Source organism: Bactrocera latifrons, unplaced genomic scaffold, assembly GCF_001853355.1.
Source record: "Bactrocera latifrons isolate USDA-ARS-PBARC rearing strain unplaced genomic scaffold, ASM185335v1 scaffold_84, whole genome shotgun sequence".
Classification (NCBI taxonomy): Eukaryota; Metazoa; Arthropoda; class Insecta; order Diptera; family Tephritidae; genus Bactrocera; species Bactrocera latifrons.
In genome coordinates, this window is record NW_017537534.1 from 1,086,383 (window position 1) to 1,095,740 (window position 9,358).

Below are 9,358 nucleotides of genomic sequence, written 5' to 3' on the forward strand. Positions count from 1 at the left end.
CTCTTTAGCAACTTTGTTGCGAGAGTATAAAAATTCTGAAAAAAACTATTTCACTATGATTACTCACACTCTCTGCACCCGGTAAACCATTCATCATACTAAACTGTTGTGGGCGTCTTACAGCGCTAAACTCAAAAATGCTATATAAATATCAAAAACAACAACTGAATGCTGTCTGATTGGCTCACATTGACAGACAGTTAAGTTTTGCTGCACCCAAATCAGTAGAGATTTGTAACACTGATTGTGATGATGACACTTTCGCATTAATGCGCAACGCTACAGAATGAAATACACGCACGCGTGCGCAGAGGTGCTGCAAGAGATGTATATTTATGTATACATTTTCATATCTATCTGTATATTTTTTGTTGCAACCGAGATAAAAGTGAAATCGGCGTTAAGGCACCAGCACAGGCAAGCTTGTKTATTGAGCCTCGAGTCTGGTGCAAGCTGTGTATGTGCCAACTTATAATATCCATACATTCAATAATATGCCACATGTGTGTGTAGGTGGGTGGGTGATGTGCATGTGGGAGATATCCTCTACAACTGAAGTGCCAATTTAAATTCAACAACGCAATACTATTGAACTCCAGCACAAGCATATATGAATAATGTGTAAACGAGTATGATAATGAAGTCCCAATTTCTGGAATACCAGTTCCCCTGTAGAGAACATTTTCAGCAGTAAATATGGTACTTTATACAATACGTTCTTACTTACAGGGTATTGCCACTGCAGCGGGTATAAAACCGTATGCAGATCCGATATTTTTTTCATAATATAATGATTTTTTACTGAAATAATGAAACGCTTAACAAGTACGAATCTGAAGCTGATGAAAAATTATCTTTTCCGGTTAATTTTGTTGATTGCATTAAATTGTGCGATGTTTACTTGACGGTTTTTTCTTTAAGCGCGCCGCGGTGAGATATGTAACATCCGCTTCTATGCAAATTTTAAAGATAATCTCAACATTTTAAGTCGATCGGATAAAAATTTTCAAAGTTATTTGTCTSACCAATTGGAAAAAAGCGTTTAAAGTTTCACATATGTATGTTTATAGCCCGGCACTCGAAGTGTAACCAATTAAAAAAGCCATAAATTCGGTTGGAAAATTATTCTTATTTATTTTAAAGTGCAAAATATGTGAAAAAATTATAAATTCATAACCAATTCACTTTTGCTCGATATGACCACCTTCTGCCTGAACTTTGGCCTTGAGACGGTCAARAAACGAATTGCAAGCTGCCCGAATGTAACTTGCCGGTATTTTGGCCCACTCACTGACAATGGCTTTCTTCAGCATCTCGAGTACGAGGTGTACTTTTTACTTCGGACCTTGCTCTCCAAAATGGCACAAAGAGAATAATCCATTAGATTCACATCTGGTGAATTCAAGAGCCATTGTGTGGTCGTAATGAAGTTGTTTTTCAGCTATTCTCGGTTCACTCGCGCTTTGTGAGATGGTGTTGAGTCTTGTTGAAACGACTATGGTTTGCGAAGGAAATGTTTGTTTGCCCACGGCTTCAAAGCAGCCTCCAGAACACTTTCCCGATGCAAACCATTGGAGAGCGCCCATCTGCGGTGACAGCGCATTATTTGTGGCCGGTGCTGCCTCCTGGTGACCAACCGATGACTTAGATTCTCGTATRAACGRTCKGTCAAGTAAACCCTATCGTTTTGAAAGYTTACGAATTGCTCAATTGGAATCAATTTTTCGTCAGAGARCATAATGTTCGGAATTTCACCGCTTTCGGCCAAGCGAAGCAACTGCTTCGCTCTCTCAAGTCTTACTTCTGAGATAATGGGCCTTTTGGAATTTGTAAKGCTTGATCTTGAGCTCATTTTTCAATATGCGTCGGATGCTGCAGTCGGATGTTTCAGTTCTTTAGCCAATTGATTGRCTCTTCGTCGTGGATTACCDAACCATCTGACGTGACGTTGCAGTCTTTTGATGACCAGTGGTTTCATTTTGCGATGCTACCAGTATCATTGTAACGAGTGATGGTACGATAAACAAAAAMTTTGTTCACCATAAGGTGTTTGAGCTCACGAACAATTGCTGGCTGTGATTTTCCAGCTAAATATAAAGCAATCACATTATTACGTTTGAATTCCATCGTTGATCACTTTTTTCCGTTCACTTTTGGCAAAACGCTTTYGTATACTTGTGAGCAATACTCCAAACTCTCATTCAACAAATTTATAAACAGCTAATTCCAGTGAGACAGCTGGCCGAACGCTCTGAAGTTGGTTACACTTCGAGTGCCGGACCCTGTTGAACCGGAGGTKTGCTTACTATATACGCTTAAAGGCGTTTGAAACAATCTTCCTCGCTACAAATCAGCTTGACACATATTTTTATGACTAGAAAACAGAGTTTAAGCGAAAAACGATTTTTCGAAACTCTACTGTGGCCATACTTCGTAAGTGTGGCGAACAGTGTGAAGATATTAGAATAGTTCAAGGAGGAGAATTGTACATAAGTAATTATTCGTTATCACTATTAATACACCGAGAGCTATAGTTCTGAATAAGTAGCATTTCCATATTCGTAATACAACCCAAAATCCAAGACCGCTAACGACATAGTGTTAATATAGGCATCTACATTGAGTGCAAATTTCAAGGTCAGTAGATGTGTGTTTAGCACTGCGCTGACAGCCAACTGAGAGCAGTTAATTCTCTCATCTCATTCATAACAGCATACGCATAAAGAAATATAGATAATAGTGGTGATAAAATGTTTAGTTAGAAATTTTATTAGTTACAGGACATTTTTTAAAGACCTACACTACTTTAGTTTAGATATATTTCGTTTGTTTGCCATTTTCTGTATTGCATATTGGAATTGAAGATATGGGTCGAAATAACTCAACAATAAAAGACTGCATCTTCATCATTAAACAATATTTAGAATTTCATCAACAAATGGAAGCTGATTTTTCCTAAGCGATGAGGTGATTGAGGTTCTGAGAACCCACATTGTGATGGTACAAAAGCAAATACTTAAACAATGTGTCACTGTTTGGTGTGGATTTTAGGCTGGGGGCATATTTGGACTATACTTTTTGAAAATGAGACAGATCAAGCAGTGACTGTACAATATCGCGACATGATAACCCGGTTCGTTTTGCCGAAATGGGATGATATTGATGTAGCCAATATGTGGTTTCAAAAAGATGGTGCCACATGTCGTACAGCCTGTGAAATACCAGGTCATGTACTTTCTCCTTTTGGTCATCAAATCGTGTGATTTAAATTTCTTTTTATGGTCTTATTTGAAATCACAGGTCTATTACAACAAGCCTACACCTGTGCGATATTTAAAAGTGGATATCCAACGTTGCATTTATGCAGAATAGTCGAAAGACCAAAAACTGTGATTTCTATTAATTTACAATATTGCGTTAATTTTGAGACACTCTTCATAWAAGGRTCTCCGACGTTTCCYTCTGGGTTTACAAACTACGTTTCAATTTCCAATACTACACAGAAGATTTAACAAAGCTTTCACGCAACGAAATATTAAACATTTCCTATGCACGAAGGATTTCCCTAGAGGGCATGCACATATGCACACAGGGATACATAAGCACTCATTGGAGCGAGTACAAATATTCCCATATGTATGTACATATGTGCAATCGTGAGCTCAGGTGCGCAGACTGAGTGTTTTCCTCACATCCCCACCATCTTCAAACAGCCGACCGCCACACAGTCTGTTAGCCAACAATTAAGTGCTGTTGCTATTTTTAAACATACACATGTTGTTGTTGCMATTGTTGTGATGTGGAAAAATTTGCATGCGATGACGGTTGTTTGTACGCTTTTGTCGCGCATACTTGAGCCATAAAATGTGCGCTGTCAAGCGACTAACCGGTCGTGACAACTGTTAATGCACAACGACTGCGACAACAACAACAACAATGTARCAATGGTAGAATRTGCAAATAAGAAATCAAGAACTACTCATACTCGGCGCAACAAGTTGCTGACCACAATAAACCGCAGCAGAATCGGCCGCAGCATTTTAAAGGCACAGCAGCCCACCAATCGGCCAACGCTGCGGCAGCTCACGGGCAGTATGGACCAACAGTGCTAAGTAACTAACGAATGTAAAACTCCATTTTTATGTGCAAATGGAAACAATAAAATGAAAATTACGACAACAACAACAATACCAATAAAGCGAGCGGCATCAGCAGTAGCAGTAAAACGAGCAATGAATGAATCAACAACAACAAAAGTGATGTAAAAAGCAACAAAGGTGGTTCACATCAGCTGGGCGCCATGGTCTACACATGTTCACACAGCTGTATATTTGATTGTGTGTGTGTGAATGTAAACACGATTTGTAAATTTGTTGGTCATCCGCCACGGTTGCCTGGCGTTTGTCGGCCAATGGTTTGCACTGCTCACTCGTCCGTTCGTACGTTCGTCCGTTTCTCTGCCTCATAAAACGGCAATAAAATTGATTGGCAATGTTAGGGGCGTCATAATAAAGCAGGCAAACGSTGATGCCAATAGACAACATTCAAAGTTTATTGCTCAGCTGGTTAGCCTCTTRTTTCAGAAGTTATACTTTGCATTTACTAACACAAACGAAAGTACGAGCATAATCTTAAAAGTGAAATGAGTCGTTCCTTTCTGCCTGGAAGCATACAAYCTTATAATAACTTTGCCAAAAGAAACGTGAAATGAAATGGATTTTGGCGGAGTGCAAAATATAGACCGTATTTAATGATCTTGTTTAATTATACCTATAGAATTCTCCAAATATTATTGATTGTGAACTATATACCACATTGATATGATAATTTTGTCCATTTCAGCTCCTTCAAAGTAATCCCCTCCTACTGCAATACATTTAAGCGAATGAATTTTCCATGTCGCTTTTTTTTTTTTTTTTTTTTTTTTTTTTTTTTTTTTTTTTTTTTTTTTTTTTTTTTTTTTTTTTTTTTTTTTTTTTTTGTGAAATTTGACATAATGGCGACGGTTTGAACAAAAAGTTTCGAACTCGGCGCTTTTTCGACAGGTTTTCGTAAAAAATATGAAGATTTCAAAAAAACATGTTCCGTAGGGCGTTAAAAATGATCTCTCCATATTGAAACTAGATATCTTCAAAACTATTTCTTTGCGGGTGAAAACCGTTTTAAAAAACAACACTCATCTCTGTTCCCTTTCTACAAGAAACGCTGTAGCGACCGTAATAATTTAAATTTCCATTTAAAATGTGAGAAAAATCGAGTTTTCGAAAATTTCACATTTATGCCGCCATCAACTCCTGCTTAATTCTACTGCATGTAGACACCAGCCTTTGAAGACCTGCCATTAGTACATCTCAATCGTGTGGCATATAACAGCGTGCAAAGGTAAAGGCTCATCCTAAACACCGTCTACTGTCACAACCATCAGGTTATCTGTAGAAAACTTAAAGCTATGACGTCGTCGCCCATCTCTAAGTTCAAAAGAAGCACGATAGAGCGATTATATAATTGTAGAGATGCTGTCAGTATTGGACCATCAGAATGCTGAATGGGTTCTTTCGCCACCTCCTGTGGAAGAAATGAAGCCACCATGACCTCTTCTACGCTGAGATCTTTCTCCACTTCGCTTTTCTCCAAAGTATTATTGTTTCATTTGTTCAATAATAAGTATTGTGTGGGAATAAACTGCACGAATTTCTTGTAACCTTTCCACGTCTACATATATTCCCCCCTTGGCCACAATACACTGGGTAAGGCTTTTTTATACCCTGAACACGGTATATTAAGTTTGTCACGAAGTTTGTAACACCCAGAAGAAAGGGTCGGAGACCCTATAAAGTTTATATATAAATGATCACAATGTCGAGCTGAGTAAATTTAGCCATGGCCATAGAAATCAAGTTCTTGTATGAAAAACTTTCACATTTGACAAGATTTACGAATTTTGGTATAGATTATTTTCTAAGGCAACAATGTAATCTCCGAAGAAATKGTTTAGATCGGTTAACTATAGCATATAGCTGCYATACCAACCGAACGATCGGAATCAAAGGCTTGTATGGGAAACTTTCGAATTTGACGTGGTGTCTTCACGAAATTTGACATGGATTACTGCTTAAGGTAACATAATGTCCGAGAAATTTGTTCAGATCGGAATACTATAGCATATAGAAAAAAAAGAAATGCACCTGTGAAGGGTATATTAGCTTGGGCGCAGTCGAAGTTAACGTTTTTTCTTGTTAATTCTTGAAGTTTGGTTAAATTTAATTTCCGGAATAGCTTTCAGTGCGCGTAGCGATWCACGTTTAATGTTTCGGCYCACCTTTGCAACGATATTCGACCGATTGATCGTCCGTTTCTGRGTCATAAGCATAGATCCAAGATTCTTCGCCARTAACAATACGTTTTTTCATATCCTTCCTGGTGGTCGCAAAGCATTGCTTTACATAACTCCACTCTGTTTTTTAAAAAAAAATATTTAGTGTTTTCGCAACCAATCGAGCTTTCACTTTTCTCAGGCTCACTGCTGTTTCAAACTGGTTTTCAGTGATTCTTCCGAAATTCCACCGATGCCAGTAAGACTTCTAACTGTTAATCGTCGATCCTAAAGCACTAATTCCTTTATTTTATTGACGTGTTGATCATCAGTAGATGCTGATAGCTGTCCTAGACGTGGTTCGTTGTCAACGCGTCCTCTTTCAAAAACACTTGGTCGCGGCAACACCGAAGGCCTTTCCAACATTCTTAACGTTTCGGCATCAGAAATTTGATTTCGCGCACAAAATTTAATGGAACTTCTTTGTTGAATAATGTACTTCAGAAAGGTAAGCATATATATACTAAACACTAATGGTTATTTTGATGTGACATTTAGCACAGATGTCACGGACCGTCATACCAACCTAGAAAGTTAAAATTTGGACGAATGGATTTTCGACCGAAATTAAAATTAAATAGTCTTACTAATTTTTGCCAACAGTAGTATATCGATCGGAGAGTTTGTGGTTGGGTATCGTGTAGATATTTGATACTAGACCAATTAAGTTTTTATACTATCAATTGCGTTGACTTTATGTGAATTTTAAACATTTCTATTGGCACACGAAGGTGATGCAAAGCCTTGTTATTGCTAACATTTTACTTCAATTGTTTTGTCGAAATATATCTTTCGCACTATCCACCACCTCTAAAAGATCTCCAAGTCAGAAAACCCACATGGAAAACTGAGATCGTTGTTTGGAACCAATTTTGCATTGCTCATGGCTTAAAATTGAAGTTGCGGAAGGCATGATTTAATGATGTGCTGTTCTGTATGACTAAAGACTTCCTCTAATAATCATTTTATATTTAAATTTCAACCAAACAAATTGTAAATATTCCTCGGTAGCTAATCACAAATTAGAGACATCTATTGACTCAACAACAATAGAATGGTCAACTCTGATAACACTTCYCGCGGCCAAACATACATTCATTTTATTTAATGGCTTTAGACATTTTTCTTGTGGTTGTTAGAGCAATTTCAATTAAATTTGATATTTTTTATAGGCGGGCGATAATCATCTACTTTAGCGCACACGCTTACACGAAGGGGATATATGCRAGAGGGTACCACAGAAAATTCCTTATATAAACATGCGATAGTTTATCTTCGCAAAATGRAAGAAGTTTTATGCAGATCTTTAGACGGACGAATCAATGATTCACTACACTTAAAGAATACAAAAGGGGTATCATGATATGTGGCTGCACTCTTTCGAAGGGGTAGGCATATTAGTATTGCTTGAATTAAACGTTAATTCTTGGGTGTATTTTAATTTAATGAAAGAAGCCAACGTACTTTGATTGGTGATGATTTTATCTTTAAATAGGACATCGCTCCTATTCATAAGGCCAAAATTGTTAGTCAGTACCAATCAAACCACCATGTTATGAGGTTTTTGGAATACGCCACACAAACATCCGCAATTTCCGCTATTGAAAATGTAAGAGCGTAGTTAAAAACTGAGGTTACCAAGAGAATGCCTCGGATTTTACATGAATTTAAAGTTGCAATTATGAAAATTAGCTAACATTCTCACTAAAAATATGTGAAAAGTACTGTTTTCCGTTGCCGCAGCGCTTAGCAAAGCAATCGCAAAATAAAGGTTGGCATCGTGGTTACTAAATTATATGTTCAATTCATTTTGATTCCAATATTTTCCTTTCTCTAAAWTTATTAATTAYTTTTTGTTGCTATTATCTGAATATGGTTTAAGTTAGAATTTATAGTAAACTGTRTATAGAAAGTTTAAAAAATATGAAATTTTTGTTTGTTATTGTATTTTTTTAGCTATATACTACGGTTTGCGGTTTGTTTCGCAGAGCAAAACGATTAGTTTAGTTGATGTAGTCATACCTGGTTTTTACAAATATCGCCTGACGCGTKGGGCGCATCTGCATACGTGCGGAATCAGCCGAGGACTTCGGAACGTAATCACGTCTATCACAACACAATCGGTCTAGTTGGGGGCTTTTCGATTCGGAAATAGCCAAATAGCTTGATGAATTTCTCTATGCTGGAATCTAATAATATAAACATATTTCAGGACCCTCGAAGTCGGTCAGTCTCTGCCTGTTATGGGATGTTTCATGGCTCTTATAGGGGCTCTCCAAGTGCTCATAGAAGGCATCTTTGGTCACATCGTCTTTCTCTCCGTCGGGGCGTGGGCGCAAATCAGCGAAATTTAAAAAAAAAACTTCGCTTTGATGCAGAATGTGGCTAGATATTCATCCACCAGGCTGAATTCCAGGATTCGGTGACGGAGTCTCTCTCCCACCACGAACGGCGGTGATGTCAGCATCTATTTTTCGAGGACTTCAAGCAGCTGTGCAGCAGCACCCTCCCAAATAAGAGAAGGTACATTCCACGTGCATGCCCTCAAATCTTAATTATTAATGCGTTTGACATGGTCGTCATCAAAAGGGAGGCGTCTCTCGTCGGAGGGCTTGTTTAGTTTTCATTGGGGACGGTTTTTACGTGTCGGGTTCCAAACCCAGCGCACAATGCTGAGGAGGGATRGTTGGCTTGCAAACGGATATTTCTCAGAGGATACTTGGTCTAAGACCGGAAGTTGTGAGCACTAATGTAAAAAAAATCATTTCTCGATACTCCCAGGTGAATGGCCAACAGAGAACTTTACTCAATTCCATGAACTTCTACACATGACACTATTCTCCTCAACTACAGAAAAAAAATTTCAACAGCTAAGGTTAAATGCGTTATAAACAATTTTTACATTTTATTTTCGGAAAATTGTGATATATGCGACGGTATGGGTCGTTAAGTTCATAATTTCACCTACAAGATTTCAACAGTAAT